The following is a 13302-nucleotide window of genomic DNA, read 5'->3' as shown; positions in this document are numbered from 1 at the left end:
GTGATGATGCCAATAAAAAGACAATAGCAATAATAATAATACCAGTAATACCAACAATACTTATAATCTCCACAATACCAATTATAATACCAATATCATCTTCTTCTTTCTTCTGCTTCCATTAGGGGGCGCCACAGCGGAACAGCGGATCTCCAAACTACTTTATCCTTCACATCTGCCTCTTTCAAACCAACTACCTGCATGTCTTTTCTCACCACATTCATAAACCTTCTCCTGGGTCGTCTTCTTTCCTTCCATCCTCAGCATTCTCCTACCGAAATATACCCCATGTCCCTCCTCTGCACATGTCCAAACAATCTCAATCTCACCTCCCTCATCTTGTCTCCAAAACGTCCTACATGTGCTGTCCCTCTGATTAACTCATTTCTAAACCTGTACATCGTCATCACTCCCAATGAACATCTCAACATCTTCAGCTCTGCTACCTCCACCTTCACCTCCTGTCTTTTACTCAATGCCACTGTCTCTAATCCATACAACATCTCAGGTCTCTCCACAGTCCTATAAACTTTCCCTTTCACTCTCACAGATACTCTTCTATCACAAATCACTCCTGCTGTCACTCTTCTCCACCCACTCCACCCTTCCTGCACTCTTTTCTTCACTTCTCTAACACACTCTCCATTACTTTACACTGTTGACCCCAGGTACCTGAACTCCTCCACCTTCTCCACCTCTTCTCCCTGCAGCCACACCCCTCCACTGCCCTCCCTCTCATTCACACACATGTACTCTGTCTTACTCCTACTGACTTTCATTTCCCTTCTCTCCAGTGTGTACCTCCACCTCTCCAGGCTCTTCTCAACCTGCTCACCCCTCTCACCACAAATCACAATATCATCCACAAACATCATAGTCCACAGAGACTCCTGTCTGACCTCATCCTTCAACCTGTCCATCACCACTGCAAACAGGAAAGGGCTCAGAGCTGATCCTTGATGCAGTCCAACCTTCACCTTGAACCAGTCTGTCGTTCCTACTGCAGACTTCACTGCTGTCACACTGTCCTCATACATGTCCTGCACCACCCTCACATACTTCTCTGACACACCAGACTTCCTCATACAATACCACAACTCCTCTCTCCACCCTGTCGTACACTTTCTCTAAATCCACAAACACACAATGCAGCTCCTTCTGACCTTCTCTATACTTCTCCATCAACATTCTCAAAGCAAATAATGCGTCTGTGGTGCTCTTCCTCGGCATGAAACCATACTGTTGCTCACAGATGGTCACCTCTTCTCTCAGCCTGGCTTCCACTACTCTTTCCCATAACTTCATGGTGTGACTGATCAACTTTATTCCCCTGTAGGTACTGCAGGTGTGCACATCTCCCTTATTCTTAAAGATCAGTACCAGCAAACTAATTGTCCATTCCTCAGGCATCTTCTCACCTTCCAGAATCCTATCTAAATCATCTGAAACAATCTGAATAAAAGCTCCACTGCCATCTCTCCTAAACACATTTCCCTCTCCATCCTTTATTGCTCTAACTTGCAGTACATCCTTCCCAGCTTGGTTCCTCTGCCTGGCCAATCGCTACAAATCCTTTTCTCCTTCCTTAGTGTCCAACTTCAAATATGCCTTTTCCTTGGCTTTCGCCACATCCCTTTTCACCTCCGATGTTGTCTAGCTACACTGTCCCCTGCCAACACCTTACAGTCTCCAATCTCCTTCAGGTTGCATCTCCTGCATAGAACATAGTCCACCTGTGTGCACCTTCCTCCACTCTTATACGTCACCCTATGATCCTTCTTCTTCTTCTTAAAATACGTGTTCACCACTGCCATTTCCATCCTTTTAGCAAAATCTACCACCATCTGCCCTTCCACATTCCTCTCCTTAAGACCATACCTACCATCACCTCCTCATCACCTCTGTTCCCTTCACCTACATGCCCATTAAAGTCTGCCCCAATCACCAATCGGTTATTCCTAGGTTCACCATCTACCACTTCATCTAATTCACTCCAGAATCTTTCCTTCTCCTCCATCTCACAACCAACTTGTGGAGCATCAACACTGATGACATTTATCCTCATCCCTTCATCTTCCAGCTTCACTTTCATCACCCTATCAGAAACTCTCTTCACCTCCACTACACTCTTACTGTACTCTTCCTTCAGAATCACCCTACACCATTTCTCTTTCCATCCACACCACGATAGAACAGTTTAATCACCTCCAATGTTCCTGCTCTTACTCCCTTTCCACTTGATCTCCTGAACACACAACATATCTACCTTTCTCCTCTCCATCATATCAGCTCCCTCGCTCCCTTTACCCGTCATAGTACCAACATTCAAAGTACCAACCTGAACCTCCACTCTCCTGCACTGCTCCTTTCCCTGCTGTCTCTGTAGACGTTTTCCTCCTCTACTTCTCCTCCACTCTCCTACACTGCTCCTTTCCCTGCCGTCTCTGTAGACGTCTTCCTCCTCTACTTCTCCTCCACTCTCCCACACTGCTCCTTTCCTGCTGTCTCTGTAGACGCCTTCCTCCTCTCCTTCTCCTCCACTTCTCCTCCACCTCCCACACTGCTCCTTTCCCTGCCGCCTCTGTAGACGTCTTCCTCCTCTCCTTCTCCTCCACTCTCCCACACTGCTCCTTTCCCTGCCGTCTCTGTAGACGCCTTCCTCCTCTCCTTCTCCTCCACTCTCCTGCACTGCTCCTTTCCTGCTGTCTCTGTAGACGCCTTCCTCCTCTACTTCTCCTCCACTCTCCACACTGCTCCTTTCCCTGCCGCCTCTGTAGACGCCTTCCTCCTCTCCTTCTCCTCCACTCTCCCACACTGCTCCTTTCCCTGCCGTCTCTGTAGACGCCTTCCTCCTCCTTCTCCTCCACTCTCCTGCACTGCTCCTTTCCCTGCTGTCTCTGTAGACGTCTTCCTCCTCTCCTTCTCCTCCACTCTCCTGCACTGCTCCTTTCCCTGCTGTCTCTGTAGACGTCTTCCTCCTCTCCTTCTCCTCCACTCCCACACTGCTCCTTTCCCTGCCGCTCTGTAGACGCCTTCCTCCTCTCCTTCTCCTCCACTCTCCTACACTGCTCCTTTCCCTGCCGTCTCTGTAGACGTCTTCCTCCTCTCCTTCTCCTCCACTTCTCCTCCACTCTCCTACACTGCTCCTTTCCCTGCCGTCTCTGTAGACGTCTTCCTCCTCTCCTTCTCCTCCTTCAGCCAACAGTAGCCCAATTTACACCGGTACCCTGTTGTTAACGATACCTGTGGTGGTCGTTGGTAACCCGGGCCTCGACCGATCCGGTATGAAATTCTGATTCCTGATCCGCATATTTCATTTGGCACATGTTTTACGCTGGATGTCATTTATAACACAACCCTCCACATTTATCCGGGCCTGAGACCGGCACTGAGAGTCACCTGACTTGTGCCTCTCTAATGTCTGTGACTGTCTTCTGGTTAATCACAGGAAACAGAGTAATAATGCTGAGTCAGGACTGAATTGTAGTTTAATTTATAATGTAAATGTTTCTCAAAGCGCTCTGGTAGAATCAGGACTCGAACCCTGACCCGACTTTTTAAAGAGGCACAGGCTTTAATGAGGGCTGAGTGCCTGAGGCAGGGGCTTCTGTTGGGGCATTTATGTTCATTTATGCTTTCTACCGTCTACCAGCCGAGATAGAGAGACTTTTTATTATTATTATTATTATTGTACCTTTTTTATAAGTTTTATTTATAGGTGCTTTACATATAACCAAAAATAATGAGCATCAGTTTAAATTAATGAAATATATACAACCAGAAATACAAAAGCAACGTCAATTATATGTGCCGGATTTCAAGTTCTTTTAGTTTAATACTAGAAATGAACAGAAGAAAAGAGCAGTCAGCAACATCTCCTCTCGTCCCAGTGTGGTGTAGTGGTGATCATCACCGTCTCTGCTACATGAGGTCCCTGGTTTGATCCTCAGCTTCAGCTTTTGTTTGTTGTAGTTTGTAGAATAGAAAAGTGAAATGTGCATTAAAACAGTTTGTTAGTATGAGATCCTGTGGCTCAGTTGGATGAGCTTCACCTCTGGGTTGAGAGGTTGCTGGTTCAAACCCCGGCCAGGACAGGGATATGAAACAGTTGCGTGAAAGGTTCGGGTCGAGAATCGTGAAGGTTCTGGAAAGAGTTGCGTGGAAGGTTCAGGATGTGAGAAGGTATCGGAGGGCGTAAGCTGAGAAAGGGGGGCAATATCCGGGCATCTGCCCCCCCGGCCCCTGAGGAGATGAAGGCAGGGGGTTATGCAGTGAAAAAACAGAAAAATGTATCGACTTAGTTTTGCATCTAAAGGGGAAAATTTCTGCCTAAAACTATCACTTTACCTTTTTCTGGGCTTTTGAAGCACCATTTACCCCAATCTTCTCCTCATCACACTCCTCCTTTCACCCCACACTCACCTGATCTGCTCTCACCACACACAGACATTCTCACAACTCACCCAGTGTCAGGACACGCCGGATTCGAACCAGCAACCTCTGAGACCAGAGGCAAAGGCTTTTACCACAAAGCCGTCACGTCCCACACACTCACCTGCTTTTATAGGGGGGTTTATCTTTCGTTTTATACCTGCAGAGAGAAATTAATGTTAAAGACACAAAGAGAATAAATACATCACCTGAAGCAGGACATGAACCTTCACCAGTGTCTACAGAGACCCACCAGCCTTAACCCACTGAGCCACCAGGGAGGACAGAATGCAGGTTTTTTTGTGGGGTTTTCTTTCGTTTTCTGCCGAGAGACTGCAGGACAGAGTGGCACAAGTAAAGCAGTTGCAACCAACAAAGGCTGAAGCTATGGATAGTTCTGCTATTGTGCTTATATAAGAACACCACTACATTGATGGTGGGACTTGAACCAGGAACTTCATACAGCAGAGACCATGATTTGCATGATGTTGACTACTATATCACCTGAGGATTGGAACAGATGCTGCTTATTGGACTTTTGTTTTTATTAATGGCTCAGGAAGTGAGTTTACTTATAGCAATTACTACTCAGCTCAAAATGGATCTAAACTCTACACTTCAGCACTACAGAGTAATCACACGCTGATCACCTCCTGATCTACAGGTTTCTGTCAGCAGGAGTAGGATGGGGTGGGGGCTAATTGATGCAGGTGCGATTTCCATCAGTGAAAAGTACAAGTCCTGCTTTCTCTATGAGGGTAAACACCAATCTGTGTGTGTCTCGTACAGGATTAAATCTATTTCCTCCTACAGTCAGACAATTCCACTTCTGTCCCTTTATCAACAAACATCATCAGTGACTCTACAAATCAGTGTTTCCTAATGCTAGATTCAACCTGTGTGTATAAAGTGTGTGTTTTGTCTCAGAGCAAATCAGTAGCAAGATTTGATGTAATTAGTGCGTCTTTGCAGGACCTCATGAGTTACAGGAGTCGTATTGAGTAAAGTGTGTGTACATGTAGCAGTGTATCTAAAGGTGTGTGAACTCTGGGGTTTGAATTTGCCCTTCACATGATCTCAAGCTCTGAGGAACAGAATAAAATCTCTGAACGTCCTGGTAGAACATAGAAGTGAGAAGCTCTTGGAACCAGTGGCTGTGGATCAGATCCTGTGGCTCGATTAGATGAACTTGGGTTTATGTTTCAGAGGTTAGAGGGTCAAACCCCTGGGAGTTCTTCAGTAGATAATTACAGATATGTGGGATATGATGAGAAGGTCATTGTTGTTAGAAAGCACACAGGTGCATCTAATCTGAGGTGTTAATTAAGTCTAATAAACAGGTGTGTTTCCTGTCCTGAGGGGGTGTAGTGACTATCATCATGGTCTCTGATTCATGAAGTGTCTGGTGTGAGTTCAGTAAACTGGGGGTGAAAGTCTGATCTCTTGCTGGGTTCAGGTTCTGTACACACTTTATGTTCAATCCAGCAGCAGGAAGAGGAGCATAAAAAGATTCCTCTGGAAGAAAGACCTTAATGGTTCAGTGGGTCTGGACCTCGACCCCTGTGATGACGCTAGACAAGGTTCAGATCCTGGTTCATGTACATACTTCTGTTAAAGTGTGTGTGTGTGTGTCTTTAACAATCTTTTCTTTCTGCTGGAAGAGGAATAAAGGGAAAGATAACCCCCCCCCAAAACCCTCACATTCCGTCCTCCCTGGTGGCTCAGTGGGTTAAGACATGGTGTATGGTGTTGGTCATGGTCAGGGTTCAAACCCTGTTTCAGGTGATGCTTTTACTCTTGGGTTTTTCTTTCTCTTGTGCAAATCTGTTAGAAAACGAAAAATAAAACTCGAAAAAAAACCCTGCATTCTGTCCTCCTGGTGGCTCAGTGGGTTAAGGCTGGTGGGTCTCTGTAGACACTGGTGAAGGTTCATGTCCTGCTTCAGGTGATGTATTTATTCTCTTCGTGTCTTTAACATTAATTTCTCTCTGCAGGTATAAAACGAAAGATAAACCCCCCTATAAAAGCAGGTGAGTGTGTGGGACGTGACGGCTTTGTGGTAAAAGCCTTTGCCTCTGGACTCAGAGGTTGCTGGTTCGAATCCGGCGTGTCCTGACACTGGGTGAGTTGTGAGAATGTCTGTGTGTGGTGAGAGCAGATCAGGTGAGTGGGGGGTGAAAGGAGGAGTGTGATGAGGAGAAGATTGGGGTAAATGGTGCTTCAAAAGCCCAGAAAAAGGTAAAGTGATAGTTTTGCATCTAAAGGGGAAAATTTCTGCCTAAAACTAAGTCGATACATTTTTCTGTTTTTTCACTGCATAACCCCCTGCCTTCATCTCCTCAGGGGCCGGGGGGGCAGATGCCCGGATATTGCCCCCCTTTCTCAGCTTACGCCCTCCGATACCTTCTCACATCCTGAACCTTCCACGCAACTCTTTCCAGAATCTTCACGATTCTCGACCCAAACCTTTCACGCAACCGCTTCATATCGGAGAGTCCTGGCCGGGGTTTGAACCAGCAACCTCTCAACCCAGAGGTGAAGCTCATCCAACTGAGCCACAGGATCTCATACTAACAAGCTGTTTTAATGCACATTTCACTTTTCTATTCTACAACAAACTACAACAAACAAAAGCTGAAGCTGAGGATCAAACCAGGGACCTCATGTAGCAGAGACGGTGATGATCACCACTACACCACACTGGGAAGAGCGGAGATGTTGCTGACTGCTCTTTTCTTCTGTTCATTTTTACCACCACCACTAAATTGAAGGTGAGGCTTCCACGTAAGGGGTTGAAACAGACGCTAATTATTGACCTACTGTCTTTACTAAACGTCTCAGGAAGTGTGTTCACTTATAACAATTAATACTCAGCTCAAGTAGGATCCAAACTCTACACTTCAGCACTACAAGGTAACCTACTGATCTACAGGCCTCTGTCAGTTAAATGGGGTGGGGTGGGGTGGATTAAGGGGTAAATGGGGGGCTAATAGGTGCAGGTGAGATTCCGTCAGTGAGTTCAGGTGTGTGAAGTCAGAGCTTTATCACATCATTCATGGTTCTGTAGCGAAACAGGAACTTTCACCAGGATTCTCCAGGAACAGTGTGTTTTGTGGAAGAGGACGTGTTTAGATGTGGAACCTGAAGTGTCAGGACCTGCTTCTTTTTTCTTTATTGTTGATAGCAGACACGATGGCCCCGCCCCCTCCCCTCTTTGTTTTACGATTGGTTTGTAAGTTCCATATAAAACAGTACCATTCCTGTCAGAGACGGTTCCAGAATCGTTTCTGTCAAAACGTGACCTTGATGACTGTCTTCTTGTACGTTTTTAGCCGCGCCCTTTTTAATGAGCTCCCACCTGAGGGCGGGTTAAAATGTGTGACATTTGATTCAGGGATTAGGGTGGGAGGGGCCAAGGTGGTTCAGGGTGGGAGGGATCAGGGTGGGGTTACTATGTGGTTCATGGTTCAATGCCTTGGTGCTGCTGGTAGATAAAAATGATCTGTTTTGGACATGTCACATGAAGGCGCTGACATCAGCAGGAGTGTTTGTTGTGGTTTTACTTGCATGGGGGTGATGAGAGAAGCGTAGAGAGAGAGTAAGAGTGTGTGTGTGTGTGTGTGTGTGTAGCCGCATACCTGCAGATGTACACGCTCACGCTTGCAAAATAAATAAAATAGGTAAAAGTACAAAACTGCACTTTTTCCTTTTTTTTGGTGCAGAGCTTTTTATGATCTGTATCTGATCCTGAACGTACACAAGCACTGAGGAACGTGTGAGTAAGAGTGTGTGTGTAGGAGTGAGTGTGTGTAAGAGTGATACTGTGTGTCTGTCTGTGTAAGAGTGAGTGTATGAAAGTGTAAGTGTGATAGTGTGTGTGGAAGTGAGGTGTGTGTGTCTGTGTAAGAGTGAGTGTATGAAAATGTGAGAGAGAGTGTGATAGTGTGTGTGAAAGTGAGTGTGTGTGTGTAAAAGTGAGTGTGTGTGTGTCTGTGTAAGAGAGTGTAATAGTGTGTGTCTGTGTAAGAGTGAGTGTATGAAAGTGTGAGTGTGATAGTGTGTGTGGAAGTGAGAGTGTGTGTGTCTGTGTAAGAGTGAGTGTATGAAAATGTGAGAGAGAGTGTGATAGTGTGTGTGAAAGTGAGTGTGTGTGTGTAAAAGTGAGTGTGTGTGTGTCTGTGTAAGAGAGTGTAATAGTGTGTGTCTGTGTAAGAGTGAGTGTATGAAAGTGTGTGTGATAGTGTGTGTGGAAGTGAGTGTGTGTGTCTGTGTAAGAGTGAGTGTATGAAAGTGTGAGAGAGAGTGTGATAGTGTGTGTGAAAGTGAGTGTGTTTGTGTAAAAGTGAGTGTGTGTGTGTCTGTGTAAGAGAGTGTAATAGTGTGTGTCTGTGTAAGAGTGAGTGTATGAAAGTGTGTGATAGTGTGTGTAAAAGTGAGTGTGTGTGTCTGTGTAAGAGTGGGTGTATGAAAGTGTAAGAGAGAGTGTGATAGTGTGTGTAAAAGTGAGTGTGTGTAAAAGTGAGTGTGTGTGTGTCTGTTTAAAAGTGAGTGTATGAAAGTGTAAGAGAGAGTGATAGTGTGTGTAAAAGTGAGTCTGTGTGTGTCTGTTTAAAAGTGAGTGTATGAAAGTGTAAGAGAGTGTGATAGTGTGTGTAAAAGTGAGTGTGTGTGTGTCTGTGTAAGAGTGAGTGTGTGTGTAAAAGTGAGTGTGTGTAAGAGAGTGTGATAGTGTGTGTAAAAGTGAGAGTGTGTGTGTCTGTGTAAGAGTGAGTGTATGAAAGTGTGAGAGAGAGTGTGATAGTGTGTGTGAAGTGAGTGTGTGTGTGTCTGTTTAAGAGTGAGTGTATGAAAGTGTAAGAGAGTGTGATAGTGTGTGTGTGTGTGTGTCTGTGTAAGAGAGAGTGTATGAAAGTGTGAGTGTGATAGTGTGTGTGTAAAAGTGAGTGTGTGTGTCTGTGTAAGAGTGAGTGTATGAAAGTGTGAGAGAGTGTGTCTGTCTAAGAAAGAGTGAGTCTGTGTTAGAGTGAGTGTGTGTGTGTGTGTGTCTGTGTTAGAGTGAGTGTGTGTGTCTGTGTAAGAGTGAGTGTGTGTGTGGCTGTGTAAAAATGGTGTGTGTAAGATTGACGGTACTGTGAGTGTACTGTGACGATACTGTGTGTGTAAAAGTGAGTGTGTGTGTGTGTCTGTGTAAGAGTGATAGTGTGTGTGAGAGAGTTTGAGAGCAAGTGTGTGTGAAATGAGGTTAATTGTTATCTGCTGCTGTCACAAATCCAGAGTGAATTCAGAAGAATGTATCATTCAGTAACAACGAGAGTGCATTTACTTACACACACACACACACACACACACCTCAGTTTAACACATTGCTATGTATTGTATGTGTTTGTGATGTGGGCGTGGCTACACAAGAAGCTATGATGTTGGCAGGGTTGTGTTTAAACATTTGTAGGTCACATGACCAGGAGACGGATTGAACACACACCTGGGTTTCAGTGAGCAACAGAATGAATTAGGAGTCCACTGATCCTGTGTGTGTGTGTGTGTGTGTGTGTGTTCCCCAAGTGCTGTTTCTAATTAGTACTGAGTGAGACAGGCTTGCTGTGAAACCCATAGCTCTATGTGTGTGTGTTTGTGTGTGTGTGTATGTGTGGGGTTCTGTTTGTTTGATTCTATTTGGCTCCTCCCACCCCAACACTCTCAGTTTTAATCTTAAACTGATCATCATTTCCTCGTGTTCCTGCTCAGTTTGTTTCTGTCAGAATTTACTCTTTTATTATTCCTGTGTGGGAATCGGAGCTCCCCTTTTCATCAGTGTCTGATCCCTAAATCCGCATTTGACGCCGACATCTTGGTGTCTGATCTCTGAATCCGATACAAAGCGTTTTATGGGACGTCTCAATGCCCAGTCTCTGAATCCGATCAAAGGCGTATTACAGGACATCTCAGCGTCCGATCCTTGAATCAGATTCTAAGCCTTTTACAGAAACATCTTAGTGTCCAATTCCCGAATCGGATCCGAAGTGTTTTACGCCGGAGTCTCTGTGTGCAAATCGAGAAACTGACCTGAAGAGTTTTATCAGACTTGACGCCTGATCCCCGTATCCAGTCCCGGGCATTTTACAGCGACATCTTGGTGCCGATCCCTGAATCGAATTTTAGACATTTTACGGCATCATAACATCCGTTTCCGAAATCCGATCTAAGGTGATCTACAGCGCCATTTTGCATCCGATCCCTGAATTTAATCTGAAGCATTTTCTAGAGTCTTAGCGACTGATCCCTGAATCCGATCTGAAAAGTTTTACGGCAACGTCTGGCATACGATCCCTGAATCCGAACCGAGGTGTTTTACAGACTTGTCTGTGTCCGATCCCTGAATCCGATCCAAGGATTGAAGGCGCTTTACGACTTTATATCTCAGTGTCTGATCTGTGTTAGACAACGACAAGAGGGAAAAAACAAGTCTGGATTGTGTGGCCGTGTAAAAACGCAGCCACAGTGATGTGAAACGGAGAGATTGCATCACTTGGTCCTCACGCTGAGGGCTCTTGCAGACGGCTGACATTACACCCCACCTGGCACTGCTCCGTGTGTGTGTGTGTGTGTGTGTGTCTGGGAGCCTGGCCAAGTTGTTGGTCCAAGGAGGACACCGTGTGGGACAGCACACAAACAGAAACACACACACACACACACACACACAGTGAATGTGAGAGAGCCGTGAGGAAACACACACTTTTTTTTTTGCTGTCAGATTTTCTCTCTCCAATTTTTATGCACGCACTGAAAGCTCACAGTCGTACAGAGGGGAAAAAAAAAGAAAAATCCGGTCCAGACAGATATGCTGACAGCACCTCTCTCTCACACACACACACACACACACACCCTGGTGTCTGATCTAATTATGCTCCTTGTTCTAATCATCCCCACGTGCGGCGGTTTCCCCTCTCCCCCATTCCGCAGGAAACACGTCGACGTGTCGGTGCGCGAGCGCGAGCCGGAACGCCCGCAGCGCCGAGGATCACAGATCACACTGATCAAAAGCTCATTAAACATTCATAACCATCCCGAGAGTGTGTGTGTGTGTGTGTGTGTGTGTGTGTGTGCTCGTCTCAAACAGCCTGAAACGGCACGCTGAAACTCACACGTCACCCAACTGTGATGAACAAGGACGGCGCCACAACGAGCAGCAAACACATGCACACACGTCTTACTATCCTTCTGAGGACCCAAATCATCATTTTCCTTGTGGGGAAATAAAGTGAAATATACTGTGATACTTGTGGGGACATTTGGATCCAGCCAAGATATAAAAACATGTATACACACACACACACACACACACACACACACACACACACACACACACACACACACACACACACACACACATCTTACTATCCTCACTACCCTATTCTCATTTTCTTTGTGGGGACATGAGGGAAAAATAACAAATATACTGCGATACTTGTGGGGACATTTGGTTCCAGGCAAGATATCAAACCATGCCCATACACAGTCACACGTCTTACTATCCTTCTCAGGACTCAATCATCATTTTCCTTGTGGGGACCTGAGAAAGTCCTAAATTACAGTGAAACTTGTGAGGACATTTGGCTCCAGAAGAGATATAAAAACATGCTCCCCCCACACACACACACAGATGCAGAGCTGATGAGCGAGATCCCTTCAACCCACGTGGATTTTCAGAGAAAGACAGACTGTGTGTGTGTGTGTGTGTGTGTGTGTGTGTGAATGTGTGAAAGCTACTCAAGGCTGTCCTTAAATGACTGTGTGTTAGCGTTAGCTGCTATTGTTCCCACTCACAAACACACACTTAAAAGTTTACAATTGCATTCTTCCTGAAATGACATTATACACACACACACACACACACACAAATAATAAAGCTCTTCTGAGCATTCTATATTCCCTCTCAGACACACACACACACCCTGTATGTGTAACGTGTCATCAGGAGAGTCTGGACGACTGGAACATTTGTTCAGGTGTTCAGGTGCGTTACACAGTCAGTTACTGCCAAGACACACACACACACACACACACACACACACACATTTATATTACACAGCAGAAAAATCTTTATAGAAAGGAAAGGATTTAATGGTGCAGTCAGAATTCCTGGACACACACACACACACACACACACACACAGAACTGTCCTTCAGATTGTTTATGTGTCTGTCTGTTCACAGCACGACGGCTCGGCAGGCCAAGAGTACTGAATTGGACAGAGAGATGGAAATAGAGCGTTAAAGGAAGTGAGAAAATGACAGAGCATGTTTGTACATTTACTTCTCATGGAAAGAAAAAAAGAACGAAGGAACTCCTGTGGAAAAAAGATGCGTTCAGATGAAAGAGGAGGCCAAGCACGTGCTGCGTCCCACAAGGGGAGTAAACGTCTCACAGTCTCAGCACCATCATCAATTAAACTCAATAGCCCCACCGGTTGTCCAAAACTGGAGAGACACTTCCACATTGAGTCTCCATTTCCTGTTATAATAACCTCCACTCTTCTGAGAAGATGTTCCACTATATTTTGTTGCGGTTCATTCAGCCACAAGGGTTTTAATAGGTAGGGTCAGGTCCTGATGTAGGTGAGGAAGTGAGAAGGCCTTGGGTATTTACATTCATCTGAATAGGGTTAGAGCTCTAAAGCAGGAGATCTACATCTTCCAACTGATAGAAAGCAGATCTTCATGGAGCTGACTCCTAGTTCAAGTGAAGGCAAAATGTCATGCTAGCACATTCAAAGATACAATACACTAGCATGTCTGATACAAGTGACGGACGTTATAAGAATGCAGTTTGCCGCCTTTCCGGTGTGTTCTTGGGCAAGTTTATTCGCCCCGA

General features: G+C 45.4%; 1 long non-coding RNA gene across 1 annotated transcript; it reads left to right on the top strand.

Annotated features, from left to right (window-relative positions):
- Nucleotides 1–6543: 6543 nt before the first annotated feature.
- On the top strand, nucleotides 6544–12768 carry LOC124380018. Its single transcript, XR_006924577.1, has 3 exons — nucleotides 6544–6669; nucleotides 6775–7202; nucleotides 12645–12768. It is a non-coding gene; the product is annotated as an uncharacterized LOC124380018 (long non-coding RNA).
- Nucleotides 12769–13302: the final 534 nt, after the last annotated feature.

This window comes from Silurus meridionalis, chromosome 26 (genome assembly GCF_014805685.1).
Source record: "Silurus meridionalis isolate SWU-2019-XX chromosome 26, ASM1480568v1, whole genome shotgun sequence".
Lineage (NCBI taxonomy): Eukaryota > Metazoa > Chordata > Actinopteri > Siluriformes > Siluridae > Silurus > Silurus meridionalis.
The sequence above is the reverse complement of the archived record's forward strand: the minus strand, read 5'-3'. Positions and strand labels throughout refer to the sequence as shown.